The sequence below is a fragment of the Lithobates pipiens genome, unplaced genomic scaffold, assembly GCF_037356315.1.
Source record: "Lithobates pipiens isolate NorthernLeopardFrog02 unplaced genomic scaffold, aLitPip1_a1.2 Scaffold_23, whole genome shotgun sequence".
Taxonomy (NCBI): Eukaryota; Metazoa; Chordata; class Amphibia; order Anura; family Ranidae; genus Lithobates; species Lithobates pipiens.
The window spans coordinates 28446714-28468621 of NW_027507785.1; the positions used below are offsets into that span (position 1 = coordinate 28446714).

General features: G+C 43.7%; 1 protein-coding gene across 10 annotated transcripts in view; it reads right to left on the reverse strand.

The window, feature by feature from the left end:
* The window catches only part of TENM4 (teneurin transmembrane protein 4), a 2098843-nt gene that overhangs the window by 1039009 nt on the left and 1037926 nt on the right, over positions 1-21908 (reverse strand). For all 10 annotated transcript variants that reach the window (XM_077451390.1, XM_077451387.1, XM_077451388.1 and 7 more), the window contains one exon: positions 16521-16607. The gene's annotated coding sequence lies outside the window, so the exon portion shown is untranslated. The remainder of the gene's footprint in view (positions 1-16520; positions 16608-21908) is intronic.

Consider the following 21908-nt stretch of genomic DNA (forward strand, 5'->3'; position numbering starts at 1 on the left):
TTGGGGTCCTGGCATATTTCTCTAAGGAACCTGGGTCTGGACTAGCACATTGGGTTTTGTAAAACATCACTACAACAAAAGGTTAACTTGCAAAGAAGTTGATATGGGTAGCCAGAAGTGTGTAGGACAAGGGACCATATCTTTTGGAAGAACTCTGCATATAACACTACACACAAGAGGCTCACCTCTGAGTTGGAAGACTACCTTATTGTTTGATTATTCACAAGACCATGGCCCTCGTCTGGTCTTAGCATTGGTGAGCAAGGTGTTACCCCTGTGTTGTGATGAGTGATCCCGTTCATTGCCTGGCATAGCCTAAAGAACCCACCATGGGGTAGGCCTCCTATGTGACCCACACTTGGTGCCCAATGTTGGATGTTCTTTGGTCCCTTTGCCTGCTGGGAGAGCCTATTTATTTGGGTCAGGTGATCGAGGTTCTATGCCACCTGGATGGCTGTCTGGGTGGCCGTGTGTTGTACTGCCCCGGGCTGCTAGGCCAAGCCTGAGGCCTATCCCAGGGGGCATCTGGCTGCTAGGCTGTCTAAGGCCTTTCCAGAACCAGGAGAGCAGCGTAGGATTGGGACTGCTGGCTTGCAGTTCAACCAGAAGTAGTGGTCTAGCCGGGAGGGGAACCAGCTGTGGTCGGAAGTAGAAGAGGAAGCTGTCGCAACTAAGGGTCCAACCACCTTGTTACCAGAGACCACTGTGAGTAAGCTGAAGCCAGTACCAGAGCAGACTTCTCACCAGCTGGGGATGGTGAAGAACTGGGAAAGCTTCAGAGAGTGCCAAGCCAGGGCCCCAGTGGAACAGCAGAGGTGATGCTTGCTGAGCATCAGTGGGTGCCAAGCCAGGCACCTAGCAGGTCAGCAGGGGTGACGCTTGAAGAGTATCCGTGAATGCCAACCCATGGAACCAGCAGGGAAGTGGGGGTGATGCTTGAGGAAGATACTGAGCATTAAAGTAGAAGAGCGCAGGGGGTCCAGTGGCGGAGAACTGTTTGTGTAGCCAATAGTTGAATACAACTGCCGTTAGTAACTGCTACAAGATTGTTGCCATAGAAGACAGCGGTCCTACTTATATAGAAGTGGTGTCCGGCTGGAGGCCTTCACCTGTATAGATGTCTACCTATAGAAGTCTCAGAGTCTTCCAATCATCATTGCTTCTCCTTAAGGGTGTCCTTGTCCTAACCCTCTCTCCCACAGCTCTGTTCAAGAGACAATAAATCTCTTTGCATTCAAAAAGTGTCTGGAGTCCATCTTTTCATCTTGCATTACACCCACCATGCCTTGTAACCCACTGAGAAGGATGTCAGCTGTCCCTGACTCTGGAGGTCACTGTTAGGCCTCTAGAGGTCCTGGACTTTGCTACATTTGTTATGTTGGAATGATTTCTTTTCGGAATTCGTTTTGTATATTCATTGTTTCAAATTTGGATTTTCAGAAGTTGATTCGGAAGATTGGCTATATTTGTTTTAACGTGTTAACTCATTATTTCATGAGATCACATAAGCACTCTGAGTCATCTCTGCTGGTTTAACCCACAAAGAGAAATGGAATGAGCTGATTGGACGATATGGTCTGCACCGGAAAGAAATGGAACAAAAATCATTTTGGATTCATTTGTTATGCTACGATACAGTGATTCTGATGGAGCCTCCTCTATCCAACCCAAACACAATAAGTAGGAATCCACCTATTTTATTTTCTTGCCTTACTGTATCTATTGCAAGATGTTTCCAGAAATGTAGTGCATTTTTTTTTTAAATAATGAAAAATGTTAATGCAAAAAGAATCAGCTGATTATCCAAGAATATCCAAGAGTCAAAGACAACTGTCCCGCTCTCATCGGAATAAAACAAAAGTATTCAGATCATTCCTTGTCATTACATTATTTTGGATGCTTCAAACTTTAACAAAAGGCTCAAACTTTTGAATCATGTCATCCGAATGAATACGAATACATATTTATATGTGGATTTTGAGGAAGGGGTGGGGAATGGCCTTCCCACCAGGGCAGTGGTCTCCAAACTGCAGCCTGTGGGCCAAATGCGGCTAAATGCGGCCTTTTGGTAGCCTTTATCTGGCATTTGGGGAGCCTCCAACAAGGAGGCACCATTCCTTCCACTGACACCAACGTTGGCAAACCATTCCTTCCACTGACACCAATGATAGGGCACTACTCCTCCTCCTACTGACTACAGGCACTATTTAATTTTTTTTTTTTTACTACCACTGGCCACTCTGGCCTCCCTAAAGTCTGGAGGACAGTAAACCAGCCCTTTGTTTAGAAAATTTGGAGACCCCTTTGCTAGGGCAACAGAAGTAAAACTCAGCAAGCATCATCCCATGCTCTTTCCACCCAATACATAAAATAAAAAGAATTAGGAAGCTTTGTTGAATCCCCTTCCTAAGTGCTTGACAGCAGGGCCACTGATAGGCCAGTACAACCGGCCCTGTTGTACCGGGCCTGGCATCCTCAGCTCAGCAAGGGGGCCTGGGCAGCCTCACAGACAGTCAGTGCAAAATAAAAAAAAACTGCCTTTCTAAATTACACCACCGCTAAGCCGCTCCTACTAGCTTAGGGGGGTGTATTATTCCTATTTTCCAGGCCCCACTGTGATGATATGTGCTGGTGGGAGTGAGGGACTTTTTTCTCATGTTCAGGTGCATGCGCAGTGCATTCCGTGCCACGCTACATGTCCCAACCACCTGCTGTGGCTGCCCATTTCCGGATGGAGCTTCCTCCACTCAGGAGTAGTCGGCCCCATAGAGATGGAGAGCGAGAGGCTGTGAGGTGATGGTGGCAGGAAGCTGACAGGGTCCAGGAGGAGAGGGGAAGCCAGAATTAATTGTGGCTACTGCAGCACCCCTGTAGGTGTGTGAAAGATATACAGTGCACATTACTATGTCACCTTCTATAATACACAGACAGCAGTCAGCAGGTTTTATGGCACAGTGTGTCACATGACATGGCTGTTAGGGCACCTAACAGCCATATCCTAGGACACACTATGACAGAGCCAGCCATGATAGAACACCTGCTGTCTGTGTGTTATTATAATGCTGATGATCTTAACCTGCTGTCAGGCTGGGTTCAGCCCTTCCTTCTCTGAGTCTGGAGTCAATGAGGATATCATCGAAATAAACCACCACACATAACTGCAACAAATCTCAGAGGGCATCATTAATAAATTCCTGGAAAACTGCCGGGCGTTACAAAGGCCAAAAGGCATTACGAGGTACTCAGAATGGCCTGTTCTGGTACTGTCAGGATTGGGCTCAGCATTTCCTTCTTTGAGCTGGTCGCTCAGCTGTAAGGAAGGGCTGAGCCCAGCCCTGACACCTCCAATCCGATCCGCTAGACAAAGGGGAAAGGATCCCTTTCTGTTTTGTTCAGCAGATCAGATTGGGGATGCGCCTTCTGCTAGGCCACTCTGTCACTGGCTACAGCAGGATTTTGCAGGCTGTCTGATTTTTACATGGGATTATTTTTTCAAGGTGGGGCCAGGGGCGGAGTTGAGGGTGGAGCTGAATGAGGGCCCCGTCAGGTAGGCTGTACGGGGCCCCATGATTTCTATCAGTGGCCCTGCTTGACAGAATCACATTCTCTGTTCAAACTACGACTTTGTGCTCTCTAGTCAGACCAAGCGATGACACCGTGTAAGTTGGCTGAACAAGCCCAAAACGTGTCAAGCCAGACTGAACAGCTCCAGATTACATCTTCATCCGATGGACAAGATTGCAGTCCCATTTTACTCGGTGCCATCTCTGGAAGAGTTTGAAAGCCGCCTGGAGTGAAGCAAAAACATGTTTTGTCCCGTAGCCAGATCCGTAATGACTGAGTCTTTAATTCTGCTAGGTCTTTTTCTTGGCACTTTACAATTGACAGACAAATTAAGAAGCCAAATTCAAGGGCTTCTCAGCCTTTCAATTTTTTTTTTTTCTGTGGCTGTGACAGTGATAATTAATCTCCCTCAGTCTGCCTCGATTTTAGATGTAAATCACCTCAATCTCGATAGGGAAGATCTTCAGGATGAATCCAACTAATCATAATTTTACACAAGACGACCTGCCACGTTGTGTCAAGTAGAGAACATTCAACGTCATGCTCCACTGGCAAGACATGAAAATACAAATAAGCAACAGAATAACATCCTGATATTTATCAAGTGCTCCGGCATGTTGTTCAGCCTTACAATTACACAATGAACAAGTCAATGAGTCATTGGATTAAAAAAAAGTATGTCTTTGCAAATCGTTATACAGGGTCTTACCCTAATATTTCAGCTTTGAATAGGTAATTTTTTATTTTTTTGTCATGTGAATATATGAATTATGCAGACACTATTATTCAGTGGCTTTGTAGAGTAAAGAAGGGGTAATGCTACTGTTACAATATACAAGAGCTTCCCACTGTCAATGGTTCCTAAGGCAAGAAGAACCTGCAGTGTCCTTAGAAACGACTATCACAACCAGTAATCCCTGCCATTTAAGTAAAGGGGTGGGGATAGCAGTGATATTACTGCCCAAATGAGGTCACCAACATCCCTGCCCCTTCCCTTATATAGCTGATTGACAGGGAATTTACAACAAGGGAGATTTTTTAGGGATTTTAATTTCTTTAATAAAGGCGGCAAAGGGGTCAGTATCTGGTGCCCCCTTATTATTAAGTTGGGCTTCCAGACTCCGATAAGCCCCCCCCCCCCCGTAGACCCCATACAACCACTGGCCAGGATTGTCAGGAAGAGGCCCTTGTCCCCATCAACATGGTAAGGCACTACCCCCCCATGCTGAGGACCTTGTATGGTTCAGAAGTGAGGGTCCATGCTTGTCCCGCCTCTATCCTGGCCAGTTAGGCTGCATGCTTAGATTAAGGGCCCAGCATGGATTTTTAGGGGGACCTCTTGCATATTTTTTTAGGTCACTGATCTAATATATCAGTTTGGGAGTATTAGATCAATGATGTTAAAGGATCTACGCCTGTTCATGCAATGGACATGCAGCTGCAGGGTGGGGATGCTTATAACCTAATTTACCTAATAGGTATGGCCCTATTAGATCAATGTCATTGACCTAGTATGACCATATGGCCATTTTAGGTCAATGTCATTAATCTAATATGTCCATGTGGTTGTATTAGGCCAATGATGTCATGAGCATCTCTACGCCTTTGTGTACCTGCACCTGTGGGGTCCCGGCTACAACTGATTGGCTCAGGAATGAGAGCTGCCTTCTATTTTCACCCAAACCCAAGTTTGGGCCAAACCCAAGTTCCTCACTAGTTGTCACCCTATAACAGGAAGTACCTAAACAAAGATGTGTATGGTTGGATCACTAGGCACTATTTTAATGAAAGATGCAGATTTAAATATTGAAAATGACTTATGGCATTAAATTAACATGTTCTATGAAATGTTGGCCGGCCCCACTAATCTGTCCCAGGTTCTCTTCCCATTTAGGTGTACAAGCAGCCAGGCACACAACAACTCGGACAGTCTCACAACTCAATGACCAAGCAAGGAATGTCTTTTTACGCTTTAATGCTTGTTGAATTTAGTTGTGGTACAGGGTAGGCTTTGTGATACTCTGAATTTAGTGCACTAAGAAAACCAGAGGCCACTCTCTACTAGACATGTGCATTCGTTTTCGTCCGAATGCATTTTCGTCCGAATTTCAGCTATTTTCGTTTTCGTTTTGACAAACGATAACGAAAGCACAAAATCCGAAAAATGAAAGATCCGACATAAATAAATGCTTTATTTTCGTTTTCATTGTTACAACAGTTCGATATAGAATAGGAGATTCGACATGACTCTGACAACAATCTGTGTCTATAGAACCTGTGTTCGAATGTGCCTAACCTTACCTCTATTAGTCCAAGATTATATAGAGAAAATATTCGACAGAGAAAAAAGATTTGACAGAGAGAAAAGATTCTGCAAGATACTGTCCTAAAAAGTGTTTGGGGACCCGGGTCCTGCCCCAGGGGACATGTATCAATGCAAAAAAAAGTTTTAAAAACGGCCGTTTTTTCGGGAGCAGTGATTTTAATAATGATTAAAGTGAAACAATAAAAGTGTAATATTCCTTTAAATTTCGTAGGGGGGGGTTGTCTATAGTATGCCTGTGAAGGGGCGCATGTTTCCCGTGCTTAGAATTGTCCCTGCACAAAGTGTCATTTATGCAGGAAAAAAAGTCCTTTAAAATCACACGCAGCTATAATGAATTGTCGGCTCCGTAATACAGAGAACACTCATTGAAAGTCATTGATAAAAAAATAAATAAATAAATAAATAAAAAAAAGCGTGGGGGTCCCCCAAATTCAATTACCAGGCCCTTCAAGTCTGGTATGGATATTAAGGGGAACCCTGCCTCAAATTTAAGAAAAAATTTGACGTGGGGTTCCCCCTAAATATCCATAACCAGACCCTTCAGGTCTGGTATGGATATTAAGGGGAACCCCGCGTCAAATTAAAAAAAAAATTGACGTGGGGTTCCCCCTAAAAATCCATACCAGACCCTTTATCCGAGCACGCAACCTGGCAGGCCGCAGGAAAAGAGGGGGGGACGAGAGAGCGGCCCCCCCTCCCTCCTGAACCGTACCAGGCCACATGCCCTCAACATTGGGAGGATGCTTTGGGGGTCTGTGACCCCTCAAAGCACCTTGTCCCCATGTTGATGAAGACAAGGGCCTCATCCCCACAACCCTGGCCGGTGGTTGTGGAGGTCTGCGGGCGGGGGGCTTATCAGAATCTGGAAGCCCCCTTTAACAAGGGGACCCCCAGATCCCGGCCCCCCCCCCTGTTTGAAATGGTAAGGGGGTACAAAAGTACCCCTACCATTTCACAAAGAAAGTGTAAAAAATGTTTAAATAAAACAAACACACTTTTGAAAAATTCCTTTATTAAAAATAAAAAAATAAAAAAAAGATTCCAGCGGCGGTAATCCACTCTTGCTATCCATCGACGGACGGTCATATCTCCAGCGATGTCTAATATCATCCAGCGCAGCGCAGCATCCTTCTTCTGTCTCCGTGGAGGAGACACTACAGGCATTCCGGCGGCTGACGTTTGTTATATACGGAGGGCGGGGCCACCCGTCACCTGACCCCGCCCCCCTCTGACGCAAGGGGAAACCCGGGGTTCCCTGTGACGTAGGGGTGACCCGCACCCCTCTGATGTAACACAGGCAGGTTTCCGTTACATCAGAGGGGGGCGGGGTCACCCCTACGTCACGGGGAACCCCGGGTTTCCCCTTGCGTCAGAGGGGGGCGGGGTCAGGTGACGGGTGGCCCCGCCCTCCGTATATAACAAACGTCAGCCGCCGGAATGTCTGTAGTGTCTCCTACACGGAGACAGAAGAAGGATGCTGCGCTGCGCTGGATGATATTAGACATCGCTGGAGATATGACCGTCCGTCGATGGATAGCAAGAGTGGATTACCGCCGCTGGAATCTTTTTTTTATTTTTTTATTTTTAATAAAGGAATTTTTCAAAAGTGTGTTTGTTTTATTTAAACATTTTTTACACTTTCTTTGTGAAATGGTAGGGGTACTTTTGTACCCCCTTACCATTTCAAACAGGGGGGGGCCGGGATCTGGGGGTCCCCTTGTTAAAGGGGGCTTCCAGATTCTGATAAGCCCCCCGCCCGCAGACCTCCACAACCACCGGCCAGGGTTGTGGGGATGAGGCCCTTGTCCTCATCAACATGGGGACAAGGTGCTTTGAGGGGTCACAGACCCCCAAAGCATCCTCCCAATGTTGAGGGCATGTGGCCTGGTACGGTTCAGGAGGGAGGGGGGGGCGCTCTCTCGTCCCCCCCTCTTTTCCTGCGGCCTGCCAGGTTGCGTGCTCAGATAAAGGGTCTGGTATGGATTTTTAGGGGGAACCCCACGTCAATTTTTTTTTAAATTTGACGCGGGGTTCCCCTTAATATCCATACCAGACCTGAAGGGTCTGGTTATGGATATTTAGGGGGAACCCCACGTCAAATTTTTTCTTAAATTTGAGGCAGGGTTCCCCTTAATATCCATACCAGACCTGAAGGGCCTGGTAATTGAATTTGGGGGACCCCCACGCTTTTTTATTTTTTTATTTATTTATTTTTTTATCAATGACTTTCAATGAGTGTTCTCTGTATTACGGAGCCGACAATTCATTATAGCTGCGAGTGATTTTAAAGGACTTTTTTTCCTGCATAAATGACACTTTGTGCAGGGACAATTCTAAGCACGGGAAACATGCGCCCCTTCACAGGCATACTATAGACAACCCCCCCCCCCCTACGAAATTTAAAGGAATATTACACTTTTATTGTTTCACTTTAATCATTATTAAAATCACTGCTCCCGAAAAAACGGCCGTTTTTAAAACTTTTTTTTGCATTGATCCATGTCCCCTGGGGCAGGACCCAGGTCCCCAAACACTTTTTAGGACAGTAACTTGCAAATTAGCCTTTAAAATGAGCACTTTAGATTTTGAACGTTGGAGTCCCATAGACTTTAATAGGGTTCTAAAGTATGCTATATACTAGCTCCGTCGAATCTTCTTTATACATTCGACAGACACCATAAGCCTTCAAAGACAGATTCGACCGTGATTCATGTGGATTTTCGGACGAATGCAATTTTTGAACGAAAAATGAAATAAATAAAAACGAATTTCGGGAGTAACTAAATAAATTAAGTTTTCAGACGAAAACGAAATTCCGAAACGAAATATTTTACTCTGCACATGTCTACTCTCTACCTTGTTTACACTCTTCAGGATAATGCTCCTCTAAGCAAACAATAGGCGGGCAGCAACTCTGGGGCTCCAAGCAAGGGAAAGATCCAAATGCAGCAGCACGGGAACAGGTACCCAAGGAGTTAGGGCAGCAAACAGTCACTAGAATCCTACATCCAGGCATATACTCACAATGTCCCTGTATACTTAGATACCTCCATCCAATATTGGCCAGACACTTTTCCTGTGAATCTCCTGGCTAGATCCTCAGTAAATCCCCTTTATTTGGCTCCAACTACTTCCAGCATATAGGCCCACCATCTGTATCTTAACTTGGACCTCGATGAACTCCTGCAGACTACGGCTACACTGCCCAGAAGGGAAGCAGCCCTTCAGGCCTGGATCTCCTCCTCCTGAACAAGAACCCTGCTGCTCCAGGCCCCTAACTATTTACGCATTGCCCAGCCACCCACTGGGCATCCCCCCTCCAGAGATTGACTGAGGCCACATAAATTATTCAAGCCAAGGGTCTGCCTCTTTCAACCCACTAAATTCTAGAATCCACTAGAATGCAGGGAGCAGTAGTTGAGCCTGCAGCCAGTGGGACCCAGTACAGCCAACAAAAACAAATCACACACCGCTCCAATGTTTGCAGAGGAGCCAAAGAACTAGCTTTACCTCTCTAGCAACCTAAGGTGGTGCCTACTCGCTCTGGTTGTGGGGGTACCTTTCGCCAGGTACACACTCATCAATGCTTGGGACCATGTGGGGCTTAGAGATACGCCATACACTGTGTGCAGTGGTAGTAAACATACAGAGTCCCTCTCTAAAGTACCTTACTACTGCACACCTTGCTGTCAAGTGGTTGCATTTTGGAGGGACACTGCTGAGCCTATGCCCACTCCACCAGTCCAGCATGCTTCTGCTACCTCACTCCCAGTGACAGAATAGGGTCCCCCTGAGCTCTTAACGCAAACCTCATGAGTGCTCTTAACTCCTTCACTCTCCTGTACCATGCGGCTAGGTATACGGGGTCTCTGTACCATAAATTCGGTCTATTTTGGAGAACTAACTGCTAGGGAGGGAGCCAGATCACTGACCCCTCACTACTGGAGGACCTGTCACTTTCGCCAGATACCACACTTCATGACTGTCTGCTATGTACTTTGCACTAGTTACTGATTAGCCATAGCAACTACATTCCTTCGCCAACCTATCTTGGTTGGAGAAGGAATGTAGTTGCTACAGTTGGTGTGGGTTTGCGTCATACCCCAATGTGCATTACAGACCCTGTTCTTCTAATACACCATAATCTACCATGTACCCCTTTCAGTATCTTCAGACCAGGCTTAAGAACATTTCCAAACTTTACTGAGAACTTCTGTGGCAAAGTCGAAACAGTACATTCCAGTGCAACACGATTTCAACCCAACATCTGAACTGAAGCTCCCCAGGCATACTTTGACAAAGGTGATGGTCCATTTCTGTCATCCTCCAAAGCCGGGCAGTTTCTCCAATCTTTTCCGGTATCTGGAAGGACTACTGGGTGCAACAACCTCTTTTTAGTATCCAATGTCAGTTGCGGTCAGGAGCATGGCGGGAAAGAACTCCAGCCCCCCCCTCTTTTATGTCACAGGGTGGAGGGCAGGGCCCACAAAGCCTGGGAAAGAAGTCCAAACCTCGTTAACCCTTTCCCAGCCTGGGCAGGCTGTCTAACTCTCTATAACAAAAACTCACACTGTAGGCAACCTGCCATCGGTTGCAGTCAGGAGCAAGGTGGGAAAGAACTCCAGCCCTCCTTCTCTTTTATGTCACAGGGTGGTGGGCAGGGCTCACAAAGCCCAGGAAAGGAGTCTGACCCTGGTTAACCCTTTCCCAGCCTGGGCAGATTAACTCTCTATAACAAAAACTCACATTATAGGCAACCTGCCTACAAACCTAATCTAGGCAGGTGCTTCATCAGCATTCCATAAATCTTATACAACCTTCCATATAAAGGTTGTATAAGCCCCTGTACACACGGTCGGAGATTTCGACAACCAAATCCGTCGGATTTTGTCCGTCGGATTTTGCCCGTCGGATCTTGTGCGAAACTGTTGCATACACACGGTCGGACTAAGTTGTCGAAAAATCCGATCATTCAGAACGTGATGACGTAATTTCGTTACGATGGGACTACGTTCAGGCTAGTAGCCAATAGCTTTGATGTAGGAATTTGATCTGAGCATGCGTGGCACTTGGTCCGATCAAAATTCTCTACACATGATCGGAGTATGTCCGATCGAACCAGTTGGTCGGAAAATATTTCCAACAAGTTGGAAAATTGGGTCTGACGGATATTCCGACGGAATCAGTCCGTTGCATACCACACACAGTCGGATTATCCGACAACACGGTCCGATAGGACACATTCCGACGGATTCTCCGACCGTGTGTACAAGGGCTAAGAGTTTCATGATAGGCTTTACCTCTTTAAGAATCAACAATCTTGCTCAACCAGACTATTTACTGCAAGCACCTTCTTCATTATACACTACCTACCATTAGGCATGCAATCAATATCAATTTAAACCTTCCACTTTACATTCATACAGTAGAGAAATTTCGGCGGATGAGAATTTCCAAACATGAATCTCTACCAACAAAGAGCATCTGTGCCAAGCTCCCTGCACTAAACAGAACTGGGATTACCTTTTGTTGAACTTGACAGCTGAAAGGTTTTGAGTGATTAATTACTTGGAGAATTGACGAGCAGAAGAAAATAATAAACAAAACACCCCTTCACATAAAAACAACACAAAAAACAACAACACAAACTGCTATTCATTTCGAGAAGTAAAAAAAAAAAATTTTTTTTAAGGAGGCAAATTGGGTTGAGATTTACAGTACCGGCAAAACCATTGCAAGGTTAACTTTGTCGGCAGCGACCATTAAAGACAGGAAAAGAAAAAAACATATATGCAAATGTTATTACGGCGCGGGGGGAAATGGGCTGCAAACGGCAGTCAGAAACTGAAAGTTCATTGTCTTACTTTACAAAGGACGGATCCAGATTGAGCCGCGGTTGTCATCTAGTTTGCATACTCTTTCTTTGCCTTAATTGTCTTTACGCAAGAAACTTATCTGGTAGGCCATGGGAACTAAAAGGCAGGCCTTTGAACAGGCGAAGTCCAATTAAAGCCCAATTATCTGTCTTTTACTGTGCTTACACATTCTGAGAGGCAGAGAAGACTTAAAAAAAAAAATAATTAAAAAAGAAAAAGTGATCAGGGCTTGTCTACATTTCTCATAAAACGATGTGTAAAACCAGGGACGAATTCAGAGGAGACATTTATCTATTCAAGGACTGAAGTGGATGATCTGGAAAGTGCGAACGCTTTTTTGTTTTTCTTTTCTTTTCTTCCCTTGGTGAACAACGGCTTCTATCGGCCACTGCAAAGTGAGATGTCATAGGAGTATGGCAGCGCAATCTAATGGCGAATGTGAGGGACCCAACTATCCGGAGACGACATGGGTGTGGGGATTTTTATATTTAGGCTAGGTTCAAAATTGTGCTGGCCTTTAGTAGATGCGTGACGGTGTCTTTATTTGTTAATAGTACCCAATGCATCTGCCCAAGTGCATGTTTTCCTGCATTGCCAAACCACATTGTGCTGCAGCGCTGCAACACCGCGTGGTGCAGCGCTGTAGGGTGCAGGGTGTTTTTGGAAAAGGGCCAGGGACTTCTTTTCAATGTTTCTCACAAATAGGGCAGCCCATTGAAATGAATAAGCTGCCATAAACGTGAAGCGCAGGGTCAAACAGAAACGCATGTGCTAAGTTGCACCTGTATGGTGTGAAACTTGCCTAAAATTTACATGGATTTACACGTGGATTCTGAAGTCATTAGTATAGACCAGTAATCTCCAAATTGCAGACTAAAAGACGTTATGCAGTCTTTTTCTCGCCTTTATCCAGCCCTTAGGTACACTGATCCCCCTACTGGTACGGAGTACTTTTCCTCCTACTGTCACCAACAGTGGGGCATAGATCCTTCCTCTGACACCAAAAGTAGTGCACTATTATTTCCACCAACACCAATAAAAGGGAATAACTTCTTTCTCTGACAGCAGTGATGGGGCATCATTCGTTCCACTGACATCTACTATTAGGCACTATTCATCCCACTGACATCAACGATGGGGCACCATTCCTCTCACTGACACCAACTATAGGGCAGTATTCCTTCCATTGACACCAATGATGGGGCCCACTAAAATCAATGATGAGGCACTATTCCTCCCACTGATATCAACAATGGGGCACTATTCCTCCCACTGACATCAATGATGGGGCACTATTCCTCCCACTGACACCAACGATGGGGCACAACTTCTTTCTTTGACAGCGATGATGGTGCACTATTCATCCACTGAACCAATAATAGGGAATCTCTTCTTCCTCTGACACCAATGATGAGGCACCATTCCTTCCACTGACAGCAACTATGGGGCACTATTCCTTCCATTGACACCAATGATGGCACATAACTTCTTTCTTTGACACCAATGGTGGGGCCCACTAAAATCAACGATGAGGCACTATTCCTTCCACTAATACCAATGATGGGACACAATTGCTCCCACTGACACTAATGATGGGGCACTATTCCTCCCAGTAATTACAGTGAAAGGGGCATTATTCCCCCCACTAATACCAATGATGGGGGCCCTATTCCTCCCACTGATACCAATGATGGGATAATATTCCTCCCACTAATACCAATGATGGGATAATATTCCTCCCACTAATACCAATGATGGGATAATATTCCTCCCACTAATACCAATGATAGGGCACCGTTCCTTACACTGACATCAACTATGGTGCATGATTCCTCCCACTCACACCAACTATGAGGCACACTTCCTTCCACTGACAGCAACTATGGGGCACCATTCCTTCCATGTTTACCAATGATGGGGCATAACTTCTTTTTTTTGACCCCAATGATGGGGCCAACTAAAATCAACAATGAGGAACTATTCCTCCCACTGATGCCGACAATTGGCACTATTCCTCCCACTAATACCAATGGTGGGGAACAATTGCTCCCACTGACACTAATGATGGGGCACTATTCCCCCCAGTAATACCAATGATGGGGCATTATTCCTTCCATTAATACCAATGTTGGGGCACAATTGCTCCCACTGGCACCAATTATGGGGCACTATTTCCCCTAGTAATACCAATAACGGCGCACTATTTTTCCTCCACAAGGGCGCTATGTAACTTTTTTACTCTTACTAAACCACCAAGCCTGAGGTATTATCTACTCCCAGTGGCCACAGTCAACCCCGCCCCCCCTCCAAGTCTGAAGGACGGTAAACTGGCCCCTTGTTTAGAACTTTTAGAGACCCCCTGCTGTAGACAGTCCAGTTAAGGGATTGTTGTGTCACCTTCTCACCATCAGGGATGAGCTCAGGTGTGTTCGGACATGAACCAGAATCTGCCAGGACTATCTAGCTGAACCTGCCTGAGCTATCTCGCTGGGAAGCCATCAAAGGCGACAGCCAATCATAGGCAGTGGAGGAATTCACCACCCTGCAGCCACACTTATGCAAGGGGCATGGCTGCGTAGAGAATGCCTTCCCAGCCTTTGATTGGCTGCCAGCTTTGACAGCTTCCCGGTAGGATAGTGTAGGCGGGGTTCAGACTCATGTCCGAACACACCCGAGCTCATCACTGCTCACCACCCATTTTAACTCTTAAAAGGCCGAACCCCCACACACGGTTGCAGGGCGATTGCGTTGTTGTTATTGGTCGGGTAACACCTGTTGGATGCGCTAAGCAGTTTCATTTTGCAGTGGTATATGTACACCCCTGAGTAGCTGCATGCCCCTTTTAACCAGTTGCCGACTGTCGGCAACAATGGCAGCCGTGGTCAAATGGGTGTACCTGTACGCCCCCCTTTAAGATAGCAGGCGCGCCGGTCCACTGGTCTCCCGGCGTTCATGTCATGGAGCCTCAGAACGGGGAAGTGCCTATGTAAACAAGGCATTTCCCCGTTCTGCCTTGTGTCATGACAGAGATCACTGTTCTCTGTCATCGGGAGCAGTGATCGATGTTATGTTACTTGAAGCCCATCCCCCCCACAGTTAGAGTCACCTCCCAGGGAACACAGTTAACCCCTCGAGTGCCCCCTAGTGTTAACCCCTTCACTGCCAGTGTCATTTACACAGTAATCAGTGCATTTTTATAGCACTGATCGCTGTATAAATGACAATGGTCCCAAAATAGTGTCAAAATTGTCCGATTTGTCCGTCATAATGTCATAGTCCCGATAAAAATCACAGATCACCGTCATTACTACTAAAAAAAAATTACAATAAAAATGCCATAAAACTATCCCTTGTTTTGTAGACACTATAACTTTTGCGCAAACCAATCAATACACGCTTATTGCGATTTTCTTTACCAAAAATATGTAGAAGAATACATATCGGCCTAAACTGAGGAAAAAAATTGTTTTTTTTTTATAAATATTTTTGGGGATATTTATTATAGCAAAAAGTAAAAAATATTGCGTTTTTTTTCAAAATTGTCCCTCTTTTTTTTTTATTAATAGAGCAAAAAATAAAAACCGCAGAGGTGATCAAATGCCACCAAAAGAAAGCTCTATTTGTGGGAAAAAAAAGGAAGTCAATTTTGTTTGGGTGCAACGTTGCACGACCGCGCAATTTTCAGATAAAGCGAAGCAGTGCCAAATTGCAAAAAGTGCTCTGGTCAGGATGGGGGTAAATCCTTTCCGAGGCTGAAGCAGTTAAGCATTGAGGGGGCTCAACTGCTTGCTTTTTCGATTGTAGGGTTTCCTGGGGTTGCGCATCCAACGCTCGGTCCTCTAAAGCAGTGGTCATCAACCCTGTCCTCAGGGCCCACTAACAGGCCAGGTTTTATGTATTGCCTTGGGGAGATGCAGACTAGAATACTGCAATCACTGAGCAGCAAATGATATCACCTGTAATGTATTTCAGTTATCTTGCAAACCTGGCCTGTTAGGCTGCTTTCACACTGGGGCGGTATTCAGGCGTTACAGCGCTAAAAATAGCGCCTGTGTAGCGCCTGAAAAAAACCAGCCCCTTTCACTCCAGTGTGAAAGCCGGAGGGCTTTCACACTGGAGCGATGCGCTGGCAGGACGGTGAAAAAAGTCCTGCTAGCCGCATCTTTGGAGCGGTGAAGGAGCGGTGTATTCACCGCTCCTAAACCGCTCCTACCCATTGAAATCAATGGGACACCGCGGCAATACCGCCGGCAAAGCGCCACTGCAGCGGCGCTTTGCGGGCGGGTTTAACCCTTTTTCGGCCGCTAGCGGGGGTTAAAACCACCCCGCTAGCGCCCGCAGACCGCCGCTAAAACGACTGTAAAGCGCCGCTAAAAATAGCGGCACTTTACGGCCGACGCCGCTCCCGCCCCAGTGTGAAAGCAGCCTTAGTGGGCCCTGAGGACAGGGTTGATGATTACTGCTCTAAAGGAAAAGGGAAAAGTCCTGGAAGTCGCGCATCTCTGCAAAACCACGTAATCAGGGATTTGACCGCCTCAACCGGGCCACGCCCCTATGCTCGGTATGTCCTGCCATCTGCAGGACGGAAAGGGGAGGGCAATTATTTACAAAATTTATTTACAACATTTATTTACAAAATTAATTTACAAACAGGAGCACAACATGCTATGTATTTAGGGAAATGTAATGCATAGGAAGTTTTTTTTTTGGGGGGGGGGGGGGGGGTAAGTAAATAAAGGTGTAGTAACTCTTACCTCTTCTTTTCTGTCTTCAAGGATAACCCATTAAATGAAGATGAAGCTTTCTCTTGGAATGATAAATGTATGACTCCTTTCGTCTACCTGTCAGAGAGAAAGCAGTGGGGTTATTAATGTCATATTAACATAATAACAGTCTTTTTTTTTTTCTCTAGTGGTTCTAACTACATAGTTATCTTGTAGGTTTTAGAATTGAATGCATTTATTGTGAATTATACAGACATTGTGTGGGGGGTCACAAGAGTCAATCCAGCTACATGACCTGCATTAGCTTGTATGAAACAGTGTAAGACCTAGTAAATGTTTCTTTAGATCTAAGCACTCTTAGCCCCTGTACACACGGTCAGACATTCTGCCAACCAAATCCGTCGGATTTTGCCTGTCGGATCTTGTCCGAAACTGTTGCATACACACGGTCGGACTAAGTTGTCGAAAAATCCGATCATTCAGAACGTGATGACGTAATTTCGTTACGATGGGACTAGTAGCCAATAGCTTTGTAGGAATTTGATCTGAGCATGCGTGGCACTTGGTCCGATCAAAATGCTATACACATGATCGGATTAGGTCCGACCGGCCCAGTTGGTCGGGAAATATTTCCAACATGTTGGAAAATTGGGTCTGACGGAGATTCTGACGGAATCAGTCTGATGCATACCACACACAGTCGGATTATCCGACGACACGGTCCGATAAGACGCATTCCGACGGAATTCCCAGTGTGTATGCGGCATAAGGGCTATATATATATATATATATATATAGTAAAAATTTGTTGAATGAACGTCCAGCTGTGCCAAATTCTGGCTTCAGGGGAGAGGAGGGGACAGCAGACAATGAATGCCCCATAGTAAGCATATGAGTGACGTCACCGCCCTGGCACTGCTGCCGCGTGGGAGATCAAGTGACCGGTCGGAGCACCTTTAGATTAGGTAAGTATACACAGTATCTCACAAAAGTGAGTACACCCCTCACATTTTTGTAAATATTTTATTCTATCTTTTCATGTGACAACGCTGAAGAAATGACACTTTGCTACAATGTAAAGTAGTGAATGTACAGCTTGTATAACAGTGTAAATTTGCTGTCCCCTCAAAATAACTCAACACACAGCCATTAATGTCTAAACTGCTGACAACAAAAGTGAGTACACCCCTAAGTGAAAATGTCCAAATTGGGCCCAAATAGCCATTTTCCCTCCACGGTGTCATGTGACTCATTAGTATTACAAGCGTGTCAGGTGTGAATGGGGGGCAGGTGTGTTTCATTTGGTGTTATTGCTCTCACTCTCTCATACTGGTCACTGGAAGTTCAACATGGCACCTCATGGTAAAGATCTCTCTGAGGATCTAAAAAAAAAGAATTGTTGCTCTACATAAAGATGGCCTGACCATACAGCCGTTTAACAGGACAGGTTCCACTTAGAACAGGCCTCGCCATGGTCGACCGACGAAGTTTAGTGCATGTGCTCAGTGTCATATCCAGAGGTTGTCTTTGGGAAATAGACGTATGAGTGGTGCCAGCATTGCTGCAGAGGTTGAAGGGGTGGCTGAAGAGCCTGTCAGTGCTCAGACCATACAGCACAAACTGCATCAAATTGGTCTGCATGGCTGTCAAAGGAAGCCTCTTCTAAAGATGATGCACAAAAAATCCTGAAAACAGTTTGCTGAAGACAATCAGACTAAGGCCATGGATTACTGGAACCATGTCCTGTGGTCTGATGAGACCAAGATAAACTTATTTGGTTCAGATGGTGTCAAGTGTGTGTGGCGGCAACCAGGTGAGGAGTACAAAGACAAGTGTGTTTTGCCTACAGTCAAGCATGGTGGTGGGAGTGTCATGGTCTGAGGCTGCATGAGTGCTGCCAGCACTGGAGAGCTACAGTTCATTGAGGGAACCATGAATGCCAACATGTACTGTGACATACTGAAGCAGAGCATGATCCCCTCCCTTCGGAGACCAGGCTGCAGGGCAGTATTTCAATATGATAACGACTCCAAACACACCTCCAAAACCACCACTGCCTTGCTAAAGAAGCTGAGGGTAAAGGTGATGGACTGGCCAAGCATGTCTCCAGACCTAAACCCTATTGAGCATCTGTGGGGCATCCTTGAACAGAAGGTGGAGGAGCGCAAGGTCTCTAACATCCACCAACTCTGTGATGTCGTCATGGAGGAGTGGAAGAGGACTCCATTGGCAACATGTGAAGCTCTGGTGAACTCCATTTCCAAGAGGGTTAAGGCAGCGCTGGAAAATAATGATGGGCACACAAAATATTGACATTTAGGGTCCAATTTGGACATTTTCACTTAGGGGTGTACTCACTTTTGTTGCCAGCGGTTTAGAGATTAATGGCTGTGTGTTGAGTTATTTTGAGGTGACAGCAAATTTACACTGTTATACAAGCTGTACACTCACTACTTTACATTGTAGACAAGTGTCATTTCTTCAGTGTTGTCACATGAAAAGATAGAATAAAATATTTACAAAAATGTGAGGGGTGTACTCACTTTTGTGAGATACTGTAAATCTTTCCTTTATAAGATAGTTAGTACAGGGATTAGAGGGGTGTGAGCAGGTTTAGGCTTATATAGTATTAGCCCAGACCTGTGGTTTGCCCATGCAGAGCCAAGCAACAGGTTCACTATAAAGCAGTGGTTCTCAACCACTGGGCCTTCACCCATCCATGGGCCACCAGGCCATGGGTTTCTGTCTGCTATGACCACTCTTGTTATCACATCCTGCTCTAACATACCCATTCTCTGACCTCACACATGCTCCTAATGGCCATAGGTGACATGAAAAATACACCATGCATGCAAACCATTCACTTACTTTTTAGCTTATAGTAAGTGAATAGCTATATATGTATTTTTCCTGTCAACTATGGCCAGTTGGAGCATGGGTGGGGTAGAGAAAGGGTGTGCTACACATCCTGTGTACCAGGGTTGACCAAGCTACAGGATCAGATGCTTGTATAGTAGTGCCAGTCTATACAGCTGGCTTCTGGAAGAACGTTTGTCAGGTTTTTTTTATTTTTTATTATTAATTAATGGTGATATAGTAGTGCTAGTCTACACAACCAGCTTTTGAAAGAAGGTTGTCAGATTTTATTTTATTTTTAATTATTATTATTATTATTACTTGTTTTGATAAATGATGGTATAGTAGTGCCATTCTATTCAACTGGCTTTTGGAAGAAGGTTTATCAGATTTTTTAATTATTTTTTTATTAATAAATGGTGTGATAGTAGTGCCAGGCTATACAACTAGCTTCTGGAAGAATGTTGTCAAATTTTATTTTTATTTTTAATTATTATTATTATTACTTTTTTTGTGAATGGTGGTATAGTAGTTCCAGAATATACAACCAGCTTCTGAAAAAAAAAATTCTCAGATTTTATTTTTAATTATTATTATTACTTTTTTGACGCATGGTTGTATAATAGTGCCAGTCTACACAACTGGCTTCTGAAAGAAGGTTTGTTGGTATTTTTCTTTTTTATTATTATTATTATTATTATTGTGTTTTCTTTTTTTTTGATGAATGATGGTATAGTAGTGCCAGTGTTTTCAACTGGCTTTTGGAAGAAGGTTTGTCAGTTTTTTCTTTTTTCATTATTTTTTATTTTTATTAATGAATGGTGGGATAGTAGTGGCAGTATATACAACCAGCTTCTGGAAGAAGGTTGTCAAATTTTATTTTATGTTTAATTATTATTCTTACTTTTTTTTATGATGAATTGTGGTATAGTAGTGCTATTTTATAGAAATAGCTTCTGGAAGAAGGTTTTTCAGTTTTTTTTTAATTAATGAATAGTGGCAGTATATACAACCAGCTCCTGGAAGAAGGTTTGTCAGATTTTTTTTTTTCTATTACTTTTTTTTATTATTATTAATGAATGGTGGGGTAGTAGTGGCAGTCTTTACAACCCCTTTCCAAAAGAAGGTTTGTCAGATTTTTTTTATTATTATTTATATTTTTTCTTGTTAATGAATGATGGGAAAGTAGTGCTAGTCTATACAACCCCTTTCTGGAAGAAGTTTGGTGTCATTTTATTTTATTTATTTATTAATAAAAATTCAGATACCAAGGAGAAATTCTCTTTTGGCGTTTCCAGCGATGCAACTTTCAAACAGATGCAAAGGTAACTGGAAGTGTCGCTGTTTTCACGGTTACTTTAAAAAAGCCTGCTGCTATGGGAAATGACCCTGTTTTTCATTCTTTTGTCCTTCAGTAAATTATCATTCCAAATGTATTGTACGACTCTTTTTGTAATGCATAAATAGAGCATAATTAAAGAGGACCTGACTGTTTTTGTTAAGACCCTTCTTTGGTTTCAAAAAACCATCACATGGAAACTGAACCATGAAAGCAGTTTCCGCTCTCTCTTATCCTGCACATCAATATATAAATTCCAGTGCAGTACGTTTTAATATTAATTTTCAGGCCCATAGTAATAAACAGTAACATAAAAATGCATGTGACTTTTTTTTTTTTTATCCTGGACACATTTGGAACAAAAGAAATACAGAATTATTTTATAAGGAAAGCCAACATAGAAAATGATTTAATGTGTTTAAAGCAGATAAATTAAATGAACAGTAATGTTCTATAATGCTTATTTTTAAATTACATTAACTCATGTTTTTGACTTATTACTCCCTTGTTTACCTGATTACTGACTACTTCTTTTTTTAGTAAGCTGTACGCATCAACCACGCAAATTACACCTTGTTTTTTTGCAAGGTAAATTAGGCTTTTATTTTATGGTAAAAGTTAATTGATATATCTTGTTTTTTATTTTATTATCAAAGTAAAAAAAAAAAAAAAAAACTCCTACTCCAGACAATCACCAGTGATTCCTGTAACAGGGCCAAGAAACAATAGTGCATATTTTGTTATCATTTTTTTTTCTATTCTATTCCTGTTTTTTTTTTTTTTTTTTTTTTTTTTTTTTTTTTTTTATGAAAGTAAAACTGGCTCGAAAGATTACACATTTTTTTTATTCCAAAAGTGTAGCTGTATATTTCTTACCATGACCCATCACAAAAAGACAAAAAACTAATTCTCCTACTCCTGAAATTCACCAGCGATACCCGTAGCAGGGCCAAGAAACTATAGTGAACATTTTGTTATTGCGTTTTTCTTTTCTATTGTATTCTATTTCCTTTTTCTATTCTATCCTTGTTTTTTTTATTAATTTTTTTCTCAAAAGAAAAACTGCCTCAAAAGATTAAAAAAAAATAATAATAATTCTTCTACTCCTGAAATTCACCAGCGATACCTGTAATAAGGCCAAGAAACAATAGTGCACATCTTGTTATTGTTTTTTTTTTTTTTTTTTCTTAATTATACCAAAACGATGCTGACAGTGGCATTAA